The sequence below is a fragment of the Monodelphis domestica genome, chromosome 3 (assembly GCF_027887165.1).
Source record: "Monodelphis domestica isolate mMonDom1 chromosome 3, mMonDom1.pri, whole genome shotgun sequence".
NCBI lineage: Eukaryota > Metazoa > Chordata > Mammalia > Didelphimorphia > Didelphidae > Monodelphis > Monodelphis domestica.
In genome coordinates this window covers 425,538,462-425,561,421 of record NC_077229.1, presented here as the reverse complement: position 1 = coordinate 425,561,421, position 22,960 = coordinate 425,538,462, and the positions used below count along the sequence as shown (strand labels likewise).

The following is a 22,960-nucleotide window of genomic DNA, read 5'->3' as shown; positions in this document are numbered from 1 at the left end:
CACAGACATGAGTATTAGCTAGCCTCTTCAGTTTTTAGCTACACATTGGATGGGGGAAGTAAAATAAATGTGAACAGAAGAAGTAAAAAATTATCAGAGAGCTTTTGTGAAGGAGGAAGACAAATATACTAGTATATTAAAGTGTTTGCACATATGGAAGAGCTAAAAAATATCAATAAAAAAACAAAATTTTATTTTATTTTAAATCAAAGTGTCCATGAAAGGATGCAATACAGTATGCAGTTATTAATAGATTATATCATCTGCTGACTTCAGAATGCTATATATATTAAATATAATATACATATAATTTCATAATATATCTTGGTTATACTTGCACAAAGAAAAAATCTAGATTCATTGTATTTTAATCACTTTTGAATAGACTTCTTAGAAGCTTTTGGTAGTATTGTACATTCATCTTTAGGCACTCTCTAGTAGCACATTAGATTTCCTGACCATGGAACCTTGAAATGATAAAATGTCTTTGTTGGTGTTGCTTCCATGGTTCCATCAACATTATCATTCACTTGGGAGAAAGATTTTGGAACTGTCACACATAAAAATGCAGCTCTGCTATACATCTGCTTGGTTTCAAAAACAGTGGAAGAATAAAAAGTTGAAAATTAATTCATAAAAGGCTCTGAATATTGAATGTAGAGTGTCTAGATAGCATCAAATCCAGGAAAATAGTCATTTCAGTTAACCAGTCTGGGTCAAGTTTTCCTAATTTAAACAATATTGATATTAAACAAAATATGTAAATTATTGTGACATAGGCTGGCACATAAAAAAAGTGCTAGGCTGAAGATTGTGTGGATCTGATCAACTCATGGGGGACAGGCTGGAGGAGGATGGAATCTTGAGGAGAAGCAGGAAGTTCCCTCAGAAGAGCACTTGGTCTCTCAATCTGCAGAAGTTGAAGTGAGAAAGTTGAGTAAAACTTTCTCCTGAGGGTTACCCACTTTTTCCTCCTTGAGACTGGAAATCCTTCCTCCCCCAACATTTTCCAATTGAAGAGACTAAGTGAAGAAAAAACCTGAGAAAAGGCATTTTGAATCTCTGTCAGACTTTACTTCAGCTCCTGTTGCCCTGGGTCTGAACTGTGGCCAAGGGGCCAAACCCAGGGTCAGTCAACCTGACTTTCTCTCATGGGTCTTGGGCTGCCAAAGCCTGAGTTCCCCCCAAACTCGAGGAGGGAGGAAAAGGGTTTTAGCGAGAAAAAAAAAGGGTCTCCTTTTTCCCACTTTCCTTTCCCATTCTTTTCCCTGCCAGTTATTCCTTTATTACTCTGATTGAGTTAATTGACATTAAAGTAGTGATCTTTTCTCCAAGCTATGAATCAAGTGTGAGTGAACAGATCAAGGGGAGAGGCATCTTCTTAAGAAAAAGCTCTTTGGTCTTGAGTAGTGGAAGGGGGACAAGAGAAAATCTGGAAGAGCAGCCATAGTTAAGGAGGGAAGACAGAAGGGGGAAAATCTTCAAACCCCCTCTCCTCTCTCTGAGCCAACCCTAAACACCAGCTGTCCTCTCCTATATCCTGTTCCCTTTACCATCCCCCCAAACCATTTTTCCTTTACATCTGCTCTCTCCCCTGAATTCCACTTTGAGAAGGGAGGTCTCAGGGATTGAAATTTGAAGTCAGAAGACCTAGAGTTGCATCCCAGCTCTGCCACTTACTACCTTGAAAAGTTGGACAAGTCACTGGAACTTTATGGGACACAGATTCCTCTTAAAATGAAGAGATTGAACTCAATGATCTCCAAGATCACTTCCAAATTGAAACTATGATCCTATAGAAAAACAACTTCAAATCTAAGTGCCTATGAGACTCTAGACTGGTAGCTACAAAGGTTGGTTCATTCCTCCCTCCTAAAATACCTATATTCAAGAAGACAAATAATGTTTTTGACAGTTATGGCTATATCAGACTACCAGCTCAGCTTTCTCAAGCTGACTCTTGGAACTCTTGATTGAGAGGTCCCCTAGGACAGCGAAAGCTAGGGAGGGCAGTGGCTAGAGCACCAGGTCTAGAGTCAAGTCACAAAGATTCATCTTCTTGAGTTTAAATCTGGCCTCAGACACAAATTGTGTGACCCTGGGTAAGTTGCTTAGCACTGTTTGCCTCAGTTTCTCTTCTATAAAATGATCTGGAGAACTACTCCAATATCTTTGCCAAGAAAACCTCAAATATGGTCTTGAAGAGTCAGACATGACCAAACAATAAGGCATACTTTTTTCTCATTTTTGTTACCATTGTGTATTTCCTTAGGTCTCTGGTCAGCTTCTATCTTACTGTGAAGTTGTTAGTAACCCTTTTCCATTTGCTACTTTAACAGAGAACTTGATGGCACGAGCTTCTTAGGTTGTTAACCAGGATTTAGCAGTTTCTTATGTGTTTCCTTCTCTTCTTTCTTTCCTGCTTATCTCAGGGAAATCCTTAATCTGTCTTCTATTCCACCTACTATTAAAAAAAAAAACAATAATTGTTAAGTCTATTACAACACAACAGGCCCTACCCAAAAAACACTGAAACACATCCACTCCATCTCAAGCTAAATGAATTCTGTGAAGTTATGTAAATCCTATCTAATGAAATAATTGTGACTAACATATCTATTATCCCTATAGTTTTGCTTGGCTCATTCAGAATTATTTTTTCAAGTATACACTTTATGATTTTCCTCTTAATCTGCGTAAAACCTAGTGGTGTTTTTTTTTCCCTTCAATTGGGAAATAGTTTCCTTGGCAACCAAGTTAATCCTTTCTCCCAAATGATCACCTAAATTTCAATATAAAAGTTATTTTGTACAAAATAGCTAAAGACCATCTTTTCACTAGCCAAGGAGTTCCCTACTGATATACCCTTTCCCTTAGCATTTTCCCAATAGCAGCATGCCTGAGATTTTTTAAAAATTTGATTTATAGAAATCTATTTTCTCTCTTCTGCCTCCTCCACACTGGAAAAAGGAAAAACAAAATGCTTGTAACAATGAGTCAAAGATTTCTTAAAGATGCGAAACCTTTCTTTCTTTCTCTAAACATTTAAGGATATTAGAAGAGACAGAGAAATACAGTGTTTTGCTCTGATTCCCCCATGAAGGAAACATTTTCCTGTTCCTCTACTAACTCTCATAGTTACATCACAGAATTCTATTTCAGAATACAACTTCCTTGTTTCTCTTGCCAACCTGGTGCTGAATGAGTTTCCATGGTTTTGGAAGTTCCCAGTTGAGCTGGGATAAAGGACTTGAGTTAAAGGTGACAATGATGACTCTGATGATGATGACAGCTGTCATTTATGTCAAAATTTAAGGTTTTCAAAATGCTTTATGCACATAATTACATTTGATCTTCTCTACAACTGAGAGATAAGGAAGAAATAAAAGTAGTGCATATTAAGTGCCAAGCATTTGTTAAGTATTATACAAACATTATCTCACTACCACCCTAGGAGGTAGATGCTATTATTATTATTTTATAGTTGAGGAAATGAGGAAGACAGATTAAATATGTGTTAAAATTGCATATTGTTCTGGTTCCACTGACAACCACTCCCCTTTCTAGTCAATATAGTAAGTTTACAACTAGCTAGTGTACAATAACAGTAGCAGGAAGTAAGATTGTAAAGGAGAACTTAGAAATCACATACAGGTCATCCCAAAGATAGAAAGAACATAATTTGCAAAGTGAAAATATGTGCCAAATCAAGGGAAGTTATGAGAGCCTTTTGTATGTAAATCTCAGACAAATTCCAGACATCCAAAGTAAGATTCCTAGAACACCAAAAGGTGCTGATAATTTTGATATGACATGACCATGTTCCCTTTAAAGTTTTACTAAGGATTTTGAGATGATTTGAATATGTTAATGAACTAATCACAAAGTGGTACAGGTAAAAACTATAAAACTATAAAACCAAAAACTATAAAAATGTGACACCAAACCCCTGTCCTAAAGCATTCTTTTATCCCCATCATGCCTATGCTGCCAAGTGCTCTCAGCTCCAGTCTCTGTGCCTCTCCTGCTCCCTATCCTCTTCCCCAGACTACCTGCCTTCCTTCACCATTCCAGTCCTGTCCCTGTGCCTTCTGCCTTTGTACCTACCCCTTTTCACTTTTGGTCTTGGTACTTTCTGTGTATCTTGACTCTTCTACCCTTATACCTTGTCAAAGTGTAGTTGCTGCCTCTCTTCCTACTGCCATAATGGTCTTTCCTGGTAAATACCTAAAAAACCAAGTGTGCCTGCCCCATATCACAATATAATTAGCAATTTAAAGTGATTTGCCCAGGGTCCCACAGCTAGTAAAGTTTTTTGAGTTAGGCTTGAACTCAGATCTTCCTAACTCCAGATCCGGTATTCTACTTGCTATACCAAACTCCCTGCCTTATGTACTATTATTATCCACATAAGTGAAGACACTTGAGTCTCAATGAGATTAAGTGATTTACCCATGTTCACACAATTAGTAAGTGTGAGAGGTAGTAACTATACCTAAGTCTCTCTTGACTTGATATCTAGCACTTGTTCTACTAAATTATACAATATCCTAGCAAATCTCACCCACCAAAGTTCCTTACTGGAAAGCAGAGGGACTCAGGCAAAGCTGCTCCTTTCCCCCACTCCACCAAGCCTGAGGACATTTTTTCACTTCACCCACCCCTCTGCCCAGCAACCCAATAGGAGTGTGCTTCCTCCCTCCTTTGTCTGGAGTAAGGGGAAGGGGGGAGGCGCTCTTGGTCTCTAAAAGGTTTGCCATCACTGCCCTAAAGTGTGCCCAAATCCCAGAGAAGAAACCTTAACAATCATCTAGCTGGACCAGTTGCCCATTTATATAACAAGGAAAATGAGGTGCAGAGAAGTATGTCCAGTGTTGTCTACCCAGTAACAGAGTTATATCTCTTCAGTCCTCATCCAAAGATCTTTCAGTACATACCACAATGCATTGAAATATTCTGAGGAAACTTCATTGAAAGGAATTCATTGAAAATTTGCATCATTACCCCCAAATCCATCTGATCATAAATGTGACATGTCAGATTTGTGTTTTTTTTATTAACGGACCCCAAATGATTGACCAACTAAAATAAGAGGTGTTAAAATTTTAAAACAAAAGGACTTAATAAGCACATTTATTGGTATCTTGGTATTAGGAGCCTTGCTTATGTTTTGTTGTTGAGTCATTTCAGTTGTGCCCAAATTACTGAGACCCATTTAAAGTTTTCTTGCAAAGGTACTAGGGCAGTTTGCCATTTCCCACTCCAGCTCATTTTATAGACGAGGAAATTGAAGTAAACATGGTTAAGTGTCTTTTGTGGGGTCACACAGCTAGTAAGTGTCTGGGGCCAAGTTTGAACTCAGTTCTTCCTGACTCCAGGTCTAGTGTTCTATCCACTGCACCACCTAGCAGACCCTGCTAAATTCCTACAAGGGGTGAAAATATTCACTACTGCCACCAACACAAATACCACCCCCACCCCACCCCCATTCCTTGTCATTAGATAGTTTAAAAAGGGAAGATCATACTTTGGGTGATACAGCATAGAAATCTGCAATTTTAGATACAAAAATAATTAAATGAATGTCAGATTTGAAGGAGAGAAAAGAGATTTAAAAAGTTATGGGAAAAGGAAGAGACAAAGGAAGAGACAGATGAATTAAAAAGGAAAGCCTGGGTGATTGATTTAGAAGAAGAATTCAAATCTGATCTCAGACACTTCCTGGCTATTTGACTCTGGGCAAGTCATTGAACCCCCACTGTCTAGCCCTTACCACTCTTCTGCCTCAGAACCAATACATAATATTTATTGATTCTACGATGGAAGGTAAGGGTTTTTCTAAAAAAAAATTTTTAAAAAGAATGCTTAAAGGAAAGGGCATACACAATCAATCAATAACTAGATAGCCTGAGGTCCAGACAAAATGAGATGTGGAGGCCTTCCGAGAGTGCTTCATCTTTTGTCTGCCGATGTTATTATAGTTTTGCCCCTGTTGGTACTAGTGAGGGCATTGGATACAGGCAACACTTAGAATATTAAGGGATTTAAATTCTGTCACTTCCTCTTCTCCAAGGCTAGAGAAGGAGGAAGGTGTTGGTTAGAGTATGTCATGATTGAGGAGGAAGAGGAAGAAAAAGAAAAATATGGAGGAGGAAGAGGAAAAAGGTGGAAGTAGAAGAGGAAAAAGGAGGAGGAGGAGGAGGAGGAGGAGGCGAATCCTTCTGAAAACTTTGTTTCTCCATCCCTTGGAAACAGCTCAGCCTGGTCCTCATTGGTGTAATAACAAGTGTGAGGAGGGAGGATATAACTAATATGTTTTACACCTCTCTGAAGCAGGCTATGATGGTTATCACACCTCAGCTACTCCAGAGCAAGGGGAGAAGAGGAATGTTGAGGAAAGGAAAAGGAAAGAGACAAAGGAAGAAGTAATGAATGATGTTTTGAGTGAGGTTGCTTTTTAAAGGGGTCAGTACTTTCCAAGTCCATGGGATGGGACTCCTGTGGCCAGTCATCCTCTTAGGCCACCTGCTTGCTAAGCCAGAGACAATCCTTTTTGTATGTTACTAAGGGCAGATGGGGGGATGGCAACAAGGCATTTCACCCATTTGGGAAGAATTCTCATCCTAGGAAACAGCCCAGTCAGTTCCCTTTATGTGAAGATGTGCCAGAGGTGCAGAAAGCATAGAGGTTTTGCCCATCTCCTGTGTTGGCTGTATAGCTAAGAGATTACTCTCTGTTTTTCAAATGCTCCAGCTTCTGTTTGTGGGTGAGTTGTTCAGCATTCATGCTCCTAAAACTTATTCTTGGCATTGGCCATTCCTACACTGCCACTATGACCTCATTCTCTTCCAGGGGCTAATCTTGGTCTTTGGGATTTCTACTAAGGCATTCTGCTATCCATGAACATACTTCTGGCAGAGGCTCCTGATCCTCCCTTTTTCTCCCTAGGAAAAAAGATGGAAAAAGTCCCCTATTGAAAGTCTAATCAAAATTGACTTTTACCTCACAGGCATTTTGTGTGGATTCTTCTCCCCACCAGGTTCAAGCAGGATAGCCATTATGAACTTGGAAGAACCTGAGCTACAATTCATGAATCATAACATATATCAACATCATAGCATGTATACCTTTTCCTTCATCAATAGCCTCATGGAAATAATGAGTTGAAGGTATCTGGTCAGGCAGCAGATGAAGCAGAAGCAAACTGCCCTGGCATTGTCTTTCAATGAGTTGGTACTGGACTTAGACCACAGTCAGTGATAGGGATGCCAGGATCTAAGGGCCAGAGATCTTTAGAAGGGAGACATGTGATATATCATAATTCAAGAAAAGAGATAGATGCTGTTAACTCAATATCACTTATGTGCCTGTCTTAATCCCAGTCCTGGAGAGCTGGCCAATGGTTTCCAATGTACCCAATAGGTTTATGTTATTTTGAATGATCTGGGAAGCAGGATGTTGGCAGAACAGGACAGGGTTGAATAATATTAGGTGCAATTGTGTTTGAAACGCAAAATTTTTCATTAAATCAAAGATGGAATGTCACTCCTCTTCCAACTGTTTGAACCCTCAATACACACCCTCATGGATCTAACAAATTCCTTGATGGACATGTACCCTCCTTTGGAAACCAATGACTTATTAAACATCTTGTCCAATCCCTTCCTTTTATAAAAAAGAAACTGAATATGGGGAAGATGAGGGAAAATTCTTGCTGTGTACCAGGCATTGTTCCTGGGAAGGTGAAATAACTTTCACAAGGTCACAAAATTCATGGCAGAACAGAGGACTTCTGACTCTAAGGTCTTTAAACTTCCTACTATAACATAAAACTTTACTAGAACACAGGGTATGTGAATGGCAACAATGGAGGCACTTTTATCAGTGGAGATTACAACCTTTCTTAATCCTATTCAGGTTCCTCCAAAGTTATCAATGATCTCTTAACTGCCAAATCTAATGACCTTTTCTCAACCCTCATCCTTCTTGACATTTGGTCTTTGGCACTGTTTATCATTCTCTTCTTAACCTTTTGACATTCTGAAAGATTACATCTCTATCCCAGTTATACCCCACTTCCTTCTTCCTGTGAAATTATTTAATAGTCTCTACCCATCTTTCTTCCATATCCTCACTTATCCCAGACACCAGAATTCTTAGTGGCAGATCAGCTGGACTTGTAATGTTAGAAGGCCTATGTTTGCATCTAGGTTACAACCACTGATAGCTTTCAAACTGTGTAAATAAAATATCTAGGAAACCAACAGATCCTGGAAGTCTTATGTTATAGGATCACCGAGTCATGTGTCTCAATTTGCCGATGTTATGAGTGAGATTCCTGACCCACAAAAGTCACATGAGTCAAGGGATGTGACACATGGGGACTTAAGTGAAACCTTGGTGAATTGGAGGATCTTGGGAGAGGATTTAGACTGAGTTTGAAAAGCCAGTGTGTGAAGCAGGCTTGCTCTCTCTGCCATGTTTTGAGTTAATGAAAGGAGCTCCCTTGCAGCCATCCCAGAGCTTATAATAAATACTTATAAATTTAGCATAAAGTCTCCAAGATTAATTTTTATTCAGAACAAAACAGTGGCACAATCTTTCAGCCTTTCTGAACCTTGATTACTTCCTTCAGGAAGTTTAGATTTTGATGCTTCCACTACCTGCCTTACAGGGTTAATGTAAGGAAAGCATGGCATATGCTGGGAGTTGCCAAACAAATAAAAGTTTACAAGCAAATCAGTCTAACTAAAGCGAGAAGAAAACATGCATCAGGCAAATGAAACCACCTCTACTACCACTATCACCACAAATGATCATTTTCCCTCATACCTTGATGAAAACAGTTCAGGACCAGAGCTCCAAAAGCTTTAGATATAGCAATGCCACTTGGAGAACTGGTCCTGGTTCCAGTCCAGTGTCCTCAGCCACCATCAAAGGAATACATCCAAGGGATAACTAGGTGATGCAATGGATAGTGCTGATGACCCTGGGAGGAGGAGGAGGAGAAGGAGAAGGAGGAGGAGGAGGAGGAGGAGGAGGAGGAGGAAGAAGAAGAAGAAGAAGAAGAAGAAGAAGAAGAAGAAGAAGAAGAAGAAGAAGAAGAAGAAGAAGAAGAAGAAGAAGAAGAAGAAGAAGAAGAAGAAGAAGAAGAAGAAGAAGAAGAAGAAGAAGAAGAAGAAGAAGAAGAAGAAGAAGAAGAAGAAGAAGAAGAAGAAGAAGAAGAAGAAGAAGAAGAAGAAGAAGAAGAAGAAGAAGAAGAAGAAGAAGAAGAAGAAGAAGAAGAAGAAGATGATGATGATGATGATGATGGTGATGATGGTGATGATGAAGAAGAAGAAGAAGAAAGAAGGAGAAGAAGAAAGAAGGAGAAGGAGAAGGAGGAGAAGGAAAAGGAGAAGGAGAAGGAGGAGAGAGGGGGGAGGGAGGAAGGGAGGAAGAGAGGAAAAGGAAATACACCTTTATAGAGAAACAGTATATCCATTGCTCCTGAAGATCCAGTAAGGAAAATTCTGACCAACAAAGTCCTTTGCTATATCAAATAGTTCAATAACAGAAACTGATATTGGGTTATCAATGGAAATGACAGTAAAAGTCAAAGTACTATCTGCTTTGCTACTTTATCCCAATGATCACAGAACTATTTAATCTGAATCTCAATGGAAACTTTCCACATGTGTTGTCTAGAATGGGAGTTCCCTGAGATCAAGGACTGTCTTTTCTATTTATATCTCCAGTGCTTAGTCTGCTTCACACATAGCAGGCACTTAATAAATGTTTATTCATTCAATCCATTCATTCATTATCACTGTAATTATGATTTGGTCTAGCATGTCTGATCTGCCTTCACTCATAAAAAATTATTCCAATCTTAGACATTAGGCAACTGGAATTCTAGGAGGTAAGAAAACTTAACCAAAGTCAAACTGCTAGAAAAGACAGCTCCAGAAATCATCTCAATTTTTTAAGGAATCTAAAATGCATTACCCTACTGTGACTGAACTAAAAAAGAAAAGAAAATGTCAGGGTACCATTCTTATTTCTCTTTTTTTTTTTCAGAATTGTCTTTAACAATCTCTGGGTTGAAAGGATTCATGATGAAAAATGCTATCCACCTCCAGAGAGAGAACTGATGAACTCTGAGTGCATATTGTTTTTTACTTTTTTTTTTGCAACATGGCCAATATGGAAGTATGTTTTTCATTACTTCATATGTAATAATGGGTGTTATATTGGTTGACTTCTCAAAGGGTGGAAAAGGGGCAAAAATACATTTTAAAAATTAGAAAATTAATTTTAAAAAATAAACAATTCCTGGGCTGGTTACCATTCTGAGTATAAATGTCTTTATTTACAAATGAAAATATGAAGACTGAGGGAACTTAATCGACTTGCCAACACACTGAGGCCACCCAGACAGCCCCAAAGAAGGAACTGAATTCCAGAGTTCCTGTTTCCCTGGACAGTCCTTCCTATTTGAGGACCATATGGAATTCTTAAGATGACATGCAAGTTACTGGGGAAAAAAGTCAACAGAGGAGAGAGAAGAGTCCTGTGTTCCCCATTCTACAGAATATAGCAACATGAGAAAACCAAACATAGCAGTTCAAAGAACCACAGACCATATTTCTTGATTACACTTTGAACTTTATACAATCCAATTTTTAAAAAGTATAGAAAATAAACAATGCCCCCAACCCTCTGTGGAAATCTGTGCTGTGAGCCTGCCTGAGACAGGAGATGCCCACTAACATGCTTTGAGGGCTTATGATTACCTGGTCTGCAATTAAAAGAAATTTCCAACTAGGCAAGGGAAAGATTTAATTCAACCTTCGACGCCCCCTGAACTCTATGACTGAGCAAATCGGTTAACTACTCTGAATTCAGTTCCTTCCTTTGTCTGTAAAATGGAAATAATACTTTTTTTTTAAATTCCTCACCTTTTATCTTAGTATCAGTTCAGTTAAGGTAGCTTGCCCAGGGTCACAAAGCTAAGAAGTTTCTGATGTCACATTTGAACCCAGGTCTTCCTGACTCCCAGAGTAGTGCTACATCAACTGCACCACCTAGCTTCCCTGAGAGAGTAATAGTTATACTACTGTGGATGAGTGAGTTACAGAGCTGATTCTGGCCCAATGAAAATGCAAAAATGTTCTGGAAGTCAGGGTGCAATGGGATCATGAAATAGGTGTTGCTCAGATCTATCAAGGTGTACCAGCACGCATTGAGGGATATCTCTGTAATGATGTCATTTGGTGATGGTATGATGGTGTCAGTTGGTCTCTTCAACAACTGAACCCTCAAACCCTGAAGTGAATTTAAGTTAAAATAGAATTAGGGACTTCCTAATTTTCCCTCTTCCCTAAACCTACCATTCCTAAATACCAAAAGAATAAATAGATCTTATTAATCCAGAAGAAACTGAACATCTTATTCTTCTAATGTACTAAGGGGATCAAGATAATATCTATCTAGGGAAGAAAACAAACCAGAGACTGAAAGGGATTTCATTCTTACCTTTCAGCTCTGGACCTCACCTTCCCTTGTGTAACTCTACGCAAGAGAGGAAGTAGTGTTTCTTTTTTATCTGTCCCCTCTTTCTCTCTCTTAGACCTTTCAAGCTTTGGTTCCTGATCCCCCGCTAGTACACTACCTACTTATGAGAGGCAATATGATTACTGGACAAAAGAAATAACAATGAGACCTGAGTTTAAATTCTATCTCTGACATATACTAACTGCATGACATGATTCTTGACAGGTCATCTAACTTCTCAGTCTCCTAGGCTAGTAATGTCAGACTCAAAAAGAAATAGGGATGGAGTGACTGGGTAGCTCAGTGAACAGAATGCCAGACCTGGAATCAGGAGGACTTGAGTTCAAATCTAGCCTCAGACATTTACTAGCTCCATGGCATTCAGCCTCATTTGCCTAGCCTTTGTCCTCCTTCTATTTTAGAATTGTTGTCAAGACAGAAATAAGGGTTTAAAAAAATGAAAAGAAAAGAAAAAGAAATGAGGATCACTAAATCATCTATAAGGTACAGGATGCCTATTTACTTAGTTTTTAAATGCATCATGTTTTATGATTTTTTTTATCTTGTTAGGTATTCCCCAATTATATTTCAATCTATTTTCAGGCCACACTAGGTAGTGTTGTAGGCTGCATGCAATCTATGGACCAGGTGTTTGACACCACTGTTCTAGGAAACTCTTCAAGGTTATAATTGCAGGGAAGGTTGCAACCAGCCCTGCTAGGAATTTACTCATCTGAGAGTTCCCTAAAATAATGAAATCAGAGATCCAGTGCCTGTCTTACCACCCACCTATTGTCACTGCTGTTCAATTATGCTCTACTCTTCATGTTTCTAGAATCAATTGTCCACAAGATTTTCTTTTCAAAGATGCTGATGTGGTTTGGCATTTCTTTCTCCAGTTTTAGGCAAGGGTTAAGTAACTTGCCTGGGATCATACAGCTAGGGTATGTCTGAGGTCAGATTTAAACTTTGGTTTTTCTGATTCCAGGTGTGGTATTCTATCCACTGTGCCACCTAGCTGCCCTCTACTACCTACCTATACAAGATCATCCATTTAAAGTGAGAAAAGACATTAGTTATCTACTCTGCCCCTCTCACTTTAAAGATGAATAAACTAAGACCCAAGGTCTCATGGGGAGTAAATAGGAGAGCCAGAAATCCCAGTCCTTTAAATTCAAATAATCACCTTCCTCCTATACCACTCAAGGCTGAGCAAACCTTATTACTTGGGGAATAAGACACAGGCACACATCTAGCATCGCATGACTATCTATGTCTTCTAGTGATGTCATTGGTCTCATCGTCTTAAATGGACACTGCTAAGACTACTATGTCCCTCAGATATTGCTCTGAAGAGCTCCATAGTATCCAGCCAGCTACCACTCTGCTGCAGGACACTATTCTACTGGTTTCCTGTTGTTCTGTTGGACATATAGTCTCCATAGACAATGCTACTGAATATTGCTTTCTACCAAACAGGTTGCTGCTGTCAACACTCTGGCTATTGTCTCCAACACCTTCAGCTTCTGACTCAGCTCTAATCCTGACTCGGATACATACATACCTACAGCAATTTTAGGAACAGCAGAAACCCTAGCTCTAAGACCAGAAGAAAGTGGTCAGCCTCTCTTATTTTCTCAAAGCTGTGGCTAGTGGCTACTACAAATCTTTCCTAGAAGATTTTCCAACCCAAGGGCCAACTGTAAAGATTAAAATTTAGGAATATGGGGAGACTGAGGCAGGTAGAAATTAGTTTCTCTCTGTAAGGAGTATTATATTTTTTAGAGGTTTATTAAGGATTAAGGATTAAAGAATATACAAGTAAGAAACATATGCCTAGGCCAGAGGCCTAGACAAAATAACCTCATATCATGGAAGAGACATGTCTGCTCCAAAATGGAAGTCCAAAAAAAGAGACCCAAAAACCTTTGCCACCAGCTTAAATCCTTCCTCGATCTCCACCCACCTCAGAATTCCCGTGAGATTACAAAGCATTTTGGGAAAGTGGAGCAAGGGCTTGTAGGGATTGAAGTCCAGAGTTCAAATCTCAATTTTACACAACTTCTTTAGATAGCAGGGTTATCCAGGTTGGCTAATGACCTGAGACTCAGAAGGTTTCTTGGCACAATATTTGGTCCTTTTAATTTGGAAATTTTACCATATCTTACAATTACTATTCAAAATACTTCTCAAATGTTCTTCAGGTGAAGGCTAAGCTATTTTTAAAGAGGTAGTAGTAATTTGCTTAATAATTACCAACTTTCTCTGAGGCTCCCAAGCTCCCCAGCCTGGGTAATGCATAAATAGCCTTGGAAGCCAGTTTCTAAACCTAGTTTCTCCCATTCTACCATGTAGGTGAATAGGTGGAGAAAAGGCTAAGAAATTAGTTAAGCTAAAAGGTCATAGTCATTATCTCTGCTAACTGCTAAACCTGACTACTCTATATGGATTGAAGCAGATTCCAGTTTAAAAGGCACTTTGCCCCACACCCTTAGCTAGTTTCTAGCAGCTAGGTGCAGTGGATAGCACACCTACCTGGGGTCAGGAATATCTGAGTTTGAATCCAACCTCAAACATTTAATGGCCTTATTTTTCCCCTGGGCAATCACTTGATCTTTTTTGCCTCAGTTTGCTCACCTGTAAAATGAGTTGGAGAAGGAAATGGTAACCACCCCAGCACTTTTGCCAAAAAAAAGGGGGGGGGGCACAATAGTCAGAAACAATGGAAAACTATGCAATAAATTCCATAATCTTAACAGGGCTCATCACTCACCAGATGCTCCAAACTTTCTCTTCTTTCCTCAGAACCCCCCTACCACATTCTACCCATCTTTCTCTGAAAATTTTCACCTCATATTTTACTGAGATAATAGGTCCTTATTCCCTTTGATCTTCTTCTCCCATAGACTATAGCTAAAAACTTTTTGACATTACTGCCTAATCTTTCCTCAGATGATATAGTTGCTCTTATCCAATCTATCAGATTTCCCCTACTCTCACTAACCTTTAAGCTCTGTCTTCCCATCAATTCCTTCCATACTACTTACAAATTTTCCCAGGTATCCTTCATCCCTAAAAACTTTCCTTAGACTCTAGAATCCTCTCAAGATAATATCCTATATGTCTCCTCCCTTTCACAACCAAACTCCTTAAAAAAAAAAAAAGGTTATCTACACTCCTGTTTTCACTTCCTCTCATTTATTTCTCAATCACTTGCAAAATCTGGCTTCTAAACTCATCATTCAACAGAAACATGTCTCTGCAAAGTAACAAAGATTATTCATGTCACCTATAGTCCAGCCTCCTCTCCTTCCCAGGGGATTCTGAGTCTACAGGGATCTAAATTGAATCCCAAAAGGAGTCAAGTCCCCCCTTTAGCTTTGCCACAATCTGAGTAAAACATTGAATGCCTACTATGTACCAGGCACTGTCCCAGGTGCTAGGAATACAAATATACCAGCTCACAAGTTTGCATTCTAATGGAGGAGACAGCAGGTACATATGAAATGTAACAGAATAATATAAAGTAAATAAATAAAAATATATACAAAGTAGTTTAAAACAAAGTTGTTCAGGAGGAAGAACATAAGCAGTTGGAAAGATCAGGAAGGTCTTCATATAAAAAGATGGTGTTTCTCTCCATTAGAATATGAACTCTTTGAGGATAGATATTACATTTGCCTTTCTTTGCATCTTCAGCACTTAGCAGAGTCCCTGGCATGTAATAAACACTCAATAAGTGCTTGTTGACTTGACTTGAGCAATGTCTTGGGGGAAGAAAGGTACTCAAAGTAGGGAGTGAATTCTAGGTGTGTGTGACCAGTGCAAAAGAATAGAAAGGAGACCTGGAATATCTTGTGTGAGGTAAAGAGAGAAGGTCAGTTTGGCTGAATTACAGAGTATAGGAGGATTAAGTTATAATGAGTCTGGAAAGATAGGTTGGGGTCACATTATGAAAGGCTTTAAAAACTAAATGGAGCAGTTTATATTTTATCCTGAAGGAAATAGGAAGCCACTTAAGATGATTGAGGAGGGGAATTACATGGTCAGATATGCAGTTAAAGAAAATTATTTTGGCAGAGGTGTGGGAGAGACTTGAAACTGAGACACTAATCAGGTGACCACTATGATAAAATAGATGACAGGTGATGAAGGCCTGAACCAAAGTGGCAGCTTCCTCAGGGAACAGATAAAATATGTTGTGACCATTAAAACCAGCAAGATTTGGCAACTGATTGAATTGTGAAGTGAAGAGCAGCAAGAAGTTATAGATATGAATATGCCAAAGGTACATGTTTAGAAAACTAAATGACAGGTAATACCTTGGGGAAAAATAAGAAAGTTTGGACAAGGGGAAGAATTGGAAGAAAAGATAATAATTCTGTTTTAGACATCCTATCTGATATGACCAATAAACAATTGGCAATTTGAGTCTGAAGCTCAAAGGATTCTGGGATGGAGAAAGAAAGAGAAGAGAAGAAAAAGGAAAGAAAGTGAAAGTGATGGAGATTGAGAGAGAGAGAGAGAGAGAGAGAGAGAGAGAGAGAGAGAGAGAGAGAGAGATTACTAAGAAAGAGAAAGGAGAAGAGAAGAAGTTCCAGGACAGAATTTTGAAAACTACCCAAAATACCAGTATGACCTAGAAGATGACACAGCAAAGGAGTCTGACAAGGGAAGGTCAGATAAGTAGGAGGCAGACTAGGAGAGAGTGGTATCACAAAAACTCAGAGAGAATAGTGTCTCCAGGAAGAGAAGATAGTCATCAGCACCAAATGCATAATGGGTTGAGAAAGATTATAAGACTGGAAAAGGATAAGAAGTAGAAAAACACTCAGATCAGGCAATTAAAAGTTCATTAATTATAACTTTTTATGTGTCTAAATTTGACTTAACTCCTTCACTTCTATTTCTTATAAATAGATGGCTCTTCTTGTCAAGGCAAAAACCTTCTATCTATATGTACTCTTTGATCCCTGATCCTTCTCCCTTCTCCAACAGATTACAAATACTATCATCTCCAATTTCTTTCTAAACTTAAGTCTCTCAAAGGTGGAGTCAAGATGGTGGCATAGAGGCAGCTAAAGCTCAGACCTCTGAAAACCCTTCCTTACCGATTACAAACTAAATGCTCCTAGGAGACTGAAAATCAAACCTAACAACAAGACAGAGCCAAGGAACCCTCCTGCTGGACTCAACTTAAAAGGTATGCCCCAAAAGCCTGGATTCAAGAACATTCGGGTCTAAGGGGAAAGAAGAAGGAAGGTCCCAAGACCTCTCCCCCACCTACAGCGCTAAGCCTCCAGCGGCAGCTGGAACCTCTGTGCAGGCAAAGGCACTGCTCTGGAGGGAGTACCTTGCAGACAAAGCTGTGTCAGACTCAGAGCGTCAAATAAGCAATGGGAATGCAGTTAGAGAAGAAGTGCAGAGTGCAGAGTGGGCAGCCTAGTTGCAGCAGTTGAGACACTCCATATTGCCCCTCCCCCAAGGTTTTCACCTCAGGACACATCCAGCTCTGCAACTCAGCTGGGTTTAATCTCATCACACCTTTCAGAGGGCAGGGAAGCTCAAGCTCCAACACCCCTCCCCCACAGACAGCACTGAGAGATTTGCTGACAAAACTCCAAGGGTGACAGCTGATAGAAAAGCCCAAAACAAAACAAAACAAAAAAATGAAAGGAGCAAAAGCACAGGCAACTTTACAAGGAGTAAAGAAGAGGTAAATATGAGCAAACAACAGAAAAAGAAAAAAGAAATTACAATCGACAGCTTCTATACAGGCAATGAACAAAAAGCAAACAGAACAGAGAAGGATGAAGGAACACAAGCAAAAACACAGAAACTCCAGCAAATTCGATACAGGCTTTGGAAGAACTCAAAATACAATTCAAAACAAATCTAAGAGAGTCTGAAGACAACTGGGAAAAGAACTTAAAAAGTAAGATCAGTCATTGGAAACAGAAAATAGTGTCTTGAAAGTCAAAATTAATCAGCTTGAAAATGAGGCAAAGGAGACAAAAGATGAGGCAAAGAAGATAAAAGATGAGGCAAAGAAAATGAAAGATGAGACAGAGAAAATGAAAGATGAGGCAGAGAAGATGAAAGATGACCTCCAAAGAAAATCAGACCAAAAGGAGGATGACCAAAAAGCCAAGAAAGAAATCCAGTCTTTAATATCCAGGATACAACAACTAGAAGCAAGCGACTTCACAAGGCAGCATAACACTAAAACAAAACCAAAAGAATGAAAAAATTGAGCTAAATATGAAGCACCTCATTCACAAAACAGAAGGTTTAAAAAAGCATTCCAGGAGAGACAACTTAAGGATCATTGGTCTACTGGAAGACCATGACAAGAGAAAAAGCCTGGACACCATACTACAGGAAATTATCCAAGAAAACTGCCCCGATATTCTAGAACAAGAATGAAAAGTGGAGATTGAAAGAATCCACAGATCACCTCCTGTACTTAATCCCCAACTGATAACACCCAGGAATGTTATAGCCAAATTCAAGAACTATCAGACCAAGGAAAAAATATTACAAACTGCTAAGAAGAAATCATTCAGATACCATGGAACCACAGTGAGGATAACACAGGATCTGACTGCATCTACACTGAAAGACTGAAAGGCATGGAATATAATATTCTGGAAAGCAAGGGAATAGGTCTACAACCAAGAATCAATTACCCAGCAAAACTGACCATATTCTTATAGGGAAAAGTATGGACATTTAACAAAATAGAAGAATCCCAAGCATTTGTAAAGAAAAGACCAGACCTGAACAGAAAATTTGATGCCTAAGCACAGAACTCAAGAGAATCATCAAAAGGTAATTAAGAAAGGGGGATAAAAGAAAAGCAAAACAAAAAAAAAACAACTTTTTTTTGAGACCCAATAAGTTAAAATGATATGTATCCCTATAAGAAAAGAGGTAATTGGTAACTCTTAAAAAAATGTTATCACCTGGGCAGCTAGAAGAATTACACTTAGAGGGAACAGTGACAAACTGTATAGAATGAAATGTCAAGACATAAATATGTAAATAGATAAATGTATGCATAAATACATACATATGTATATATATACAACTAAAGCTAAAAAAAGAGGTTAATACTAAAAAAAATTGGAAAAGAAACAAAAGGGGATAAGTTTATACATCACAAAGAAGCTCAGGGCAGGAGGAGGGAGAACATCAATACACTGGAAGGGTAAAGAGGTTGGAGATAGGAAATACTCAACTCTTTACATGCATTGAAATTGACTCAAAGAGGGAAGAACAATCCAATTCATTGGGGCAGAGAACTGATTTGCTCCCTATAGGGAAGTAGAAGGGTAACAAACGGACTGGTGGGGAGGAAAGCAGTACAAGGGATGGAGAAGGTGGGGGTAGTATAAAAAGACTCTAAAGAAAATAAGAGGGGAATAAGAAGGGAGGGGGTAGAAAGGAAAATAAAATAAGGGTGGGAATTAGGGAGATTGATTAAAAACAAAACATTGTTGTAGAAGGAAATCGTGAAAGAAGAAAAGGCAAGACTAGGAGTAGAAATCAAAATGCTGGGAAATACACAGCTGGTAATCATAACTCTGAATGTGAATGAAATGAATTGACCCACAAAATGCAATTGAACCACCAAAAAACTTTTTTTAATGAATTAGAAAAAAACATAACAAAGTTCATTTGGAAGAACAAAAGATCAAGGATATCCAGGGAAATCATGGAAAAAAATGAGAAGGAAGGAGGCTTTGCAGTCTCAGATCTCAAACTATACTATAAAGCAGTGGTCATCAAAACAATTTGGTACCGGCTAAGAGACAGAAAGGAGGATCAGTGGAACAGACTTGGGGTAAGTGACCTCACCAAAACAGTCTATGACAAGCCCAAAGATCCCAGCTTTTGGGACCAAAACCCACTATTTGACAAAAACTGCTGGGAGAATTGGAAGACAGTATGGGAGAGATTAGGTTTCAATCAACATCTCACACCCTACACCAAGGTAAACTCAGAATGGGTGAATGACTTGAATATAAAGAAGGAAACTATAAGCAAATTAGGTGAACACAGAATAGTATACATGTCAGATCTTTGGGAAAGGAAAGACTTTAAAATCAAGCAAGAGCTAGAAAAAAATCACAAAATGTAAAATAAATAATTTTGATTACATCAAATTAAAAAGGTTTTGTACAAACAAAACAAATGTAACTAAAATCAGAAGGGAAGCAACAAGTTGGCAAACAATCTTCTTAACAAAAGCCTCTGACAAAGGTCTAATGACTCAAATTTATAAAGAACTAAAGCAATTGTACAAAAAAAAAATCAAGCCATTCTCCAATTGATAAATGGGCAAGGGACATGAATAGGCAATTTTCAGTTAAAGAAATCAAAATGATTAATAAGCACATCAAAAAATGTTCTAAATCTCTTATAATCAGAGAGATGCAAATAAAACAACCCTGAGGTATCACCTCACACCCAGCAGATTGGCTAACATGACAGCAACGGAAAGTAATGAATGCTAGAGGGGATGTGGCAAAGATGGAAGATTAATGCATTGCTGGTGGAATTGTGAATTGATCCAACCATTCTGGAGGGCAATCTGGAACTATATGCCCAAAGGGTACTAAAAGACTATCTGCCCTTTGATCCAGCCATAGCACTGCTGCATCTGTACCCCAAAGAGATATTAAGGAAAAATACATGTACAAAAACATTGATAGCTGTGCTCTTTGTGGTGGCCAAAAATTGGAAAATGAGAGGATGCCCTTCAGTTGGGGAATGGCTGAACAAATTGTGGTATATGTTGGTGATGGAATACTATTGTGCTAAAAGGAATAATAAAGTGGAGGAATTCCATGGGGACTAGAACAACCTCCAGGAATTGATGCAGAGTGAGAGAAGCACAACCAGGAAAACATTTTACACAGAGACTGTGGTACAATCGAATGTAATGCACTTCATTATTGGCAATGCAGTGATCCTGAAAAACATGGAGTGATTTATGAGAAAAAACACTATCCACATTCAAAGGAAAAACTGTTGGAGTAGAAACACAGAAGAAAAACAACTGCTTGAATACATGGTTCAAGGGGATATGGCTGGGGATGTAGACACTAAATGAACATCCTAATGCAAACACCAACAACATGGAAATAGGTTCTGATCAAGGACACATGTAATACCCAATGAAACTGCGCATCAACTGCAGGAAGGATGGGGGGAGGGAAGGGAAGGGAAGAAATTATGTGATTCTTGTAACTAAGGAATAATGTTCTAAATTGACTAAATAAATTAATTAAAAAAAATAAATTTCTGTCTCTCCCTATCTACTGGTTCATTTGCTGCATCCACCAACACACTTATCTCCCAGATCCTTACAAATCCTTGTTGGATCTGACCCATTCCCATTTGCTATCATCTAGCATCTCTCTTCTTCTCAGCTAGACTTCTAGAGATATCTGCCTGAGATGATCCTATTGCATTTCTTCTCACTCTCTTCTTAATTCTGAACTTTGGCTTCTGATCTCATCATCCAACCAAAACAGCCCTCTCCAAAGTTACTATTGATTCTCCAATTGCCAAGACTAATGGTCTCTCAAATCTCATACTTCTTGATCTCTCTACAACCTTTGATCCTATCAATCATCATATCTTCCTGATTACCCTCTCCTGCACAGAATTTCCTGACATTATTCTCCCCTAATTTTTCTTCTACTTGTCTGACCACTCCCTATCTGACCACCCCTCAGGATCTTTTGATGAATCTTTATCCAGGTCATCCCTATCAACTATCAATCTCCCCCCAGGCTCTGATCTAGATCTATTTCTCTTCCCACTCTATACCATCACACTTGGTGATCTCATCAGGTCCCCCTCCCCCTTCAATATCTTATATTATCCATTCCTAACACAGTATGTCCAAAATAAAACTCATTATCTTTCTCCCAAAACTCTTCCTAGATTTCCTATTACCATGGAAAGCACCACCATCTTCTCAGTCACTCAGGCTCATAACCTTGTTGTCACCATCCTCACTCTCATTCACCCTACAAATACAATCTGTCAGAAAATTGTGTCATCTCTGCCTTCACAATATCTCTCCTATATATTCCTTTCTCTTACTTGTACAGCTTCTACTCTACCTTAAACCCTTATCACATCTGGCCTGTTTTTTGCAATAGCTCCCAATTGCTCTCCCTGACTCACATCTCCCCACTCTTGTCTCTTCTCCACCCAGTTGCCAAAGTGATTTTTCTAAATGTAAGGCTAATTATGTTACACACTGCCCTACCCTTATCCAATAAATTCTAGTAACTCCCTAGCCTCCTCTGTTTGACATGTAAGTCCCTTCATACTAGGTCTTCTCATTAGGCCCCATTGATTCAATATATTTTTTAAATGCTTACATTCTATCTTAGAATCAGTACTGTGTATTGGTTCCAAGGCAGAAGAGTGGTAAGAGCTAGACAAGGGAGGTTAAATGATTTATCTAAGGTCACATGACTAGGAAGGGTCTGAGGTAAGATTTAAACCCAGGATCTCCAGTCTCTAGGCTCAGTGCTCAATTCACTGAGCCATCTGGCTGCCCTCAATTCAGTATCTTAAACTAGATGTCCTCAGGAACTATCCTGGATTCTTAAATTTAATTACTCTCCATGCATTCTAAGATTTAGAATTAAGTCTCCAATTTAGAAGTTACTCAGTGTTTAGGAACCTTGTTTTGCTTTTCTTTCTTTCTTTCTTTTTTTTTTATAATTGCTCTAGGGTGATCATTTATTTATTTATTTTTAAGGGTTTATTTATTTATTTATTTTTGAATTTTATAATATTTCATTTGATCATTTCCATGCATTATTCATTAAAGACAAAGATCATTTTCTTTTCCTTCCCCCTAACCCCCGTAGCCAACGCGTGATTCCACTGGGTATCACATGTGTTCTTGATTCGAACCCATTGCCATGTTGTTAATATTTGCATTAGAGTGTTCATTTAGAGTCTCTCCTCTGTCATGTCCTCTCAACCACTGTAGTCAGGCAGTTGCTTTTCCTTGGTGTTTCTACTCCCACAGTTTGTCCTCTGCTTATGAATAGTGTTTTTTCTCCTAGATCCCTGCAGATTGTTCAGGGACATTACACCACCACTAATGGAGAAGTCCATTACATTCGATTATACCACAGTGTATTAGTCTCTGTGTACAATGTTCTCCTGGTTCTGCTCCTCTCGCTCTGCATCACTTCCTGGAGGTCGTTCCAGTCTCCATGGAATTCCTCCACTTTGTTATTCCTTTTTGCACAATAGTATTTCATCACCAACATATACCACAATTTGTTCAGCCATTCCCCAATTGATGGGCATCCCCTCGTTTTCCAATTTTTTGCCACCACAAAGAGCGCAGCTATGAATATTCTTGTACAAGTCTTTTTCTCCA

The 22,960-nt window shown here is 38.8% G+C and overlaps 1 long non-coding RNA gene across 3 annotated transcripts in view; it reads right to left on the bottom strand.

The window, feature by feature from the left end:
- Positions 1–170: 170 nt before the first annotated feature.
- Positions 171–22,960, bottom strand: part of LOC103094857 (uncharacterized) — a 250,678-nt gene continuing 227,888 nt past the window's right edge. For 2 of the 3 annotated variants that reach the window (XR_008917839.1, XR_008917841.1), the window contains exon 4: positions 171–2,464. This is a non-coding gene — a long non-coding RNA (uncharacterized LOC103094857). The remainder of the gene's footprint in view (positions 2,465–22,960) is intronic. The other variant, XR_008917840.1, reaches the window with a different exon arrangement.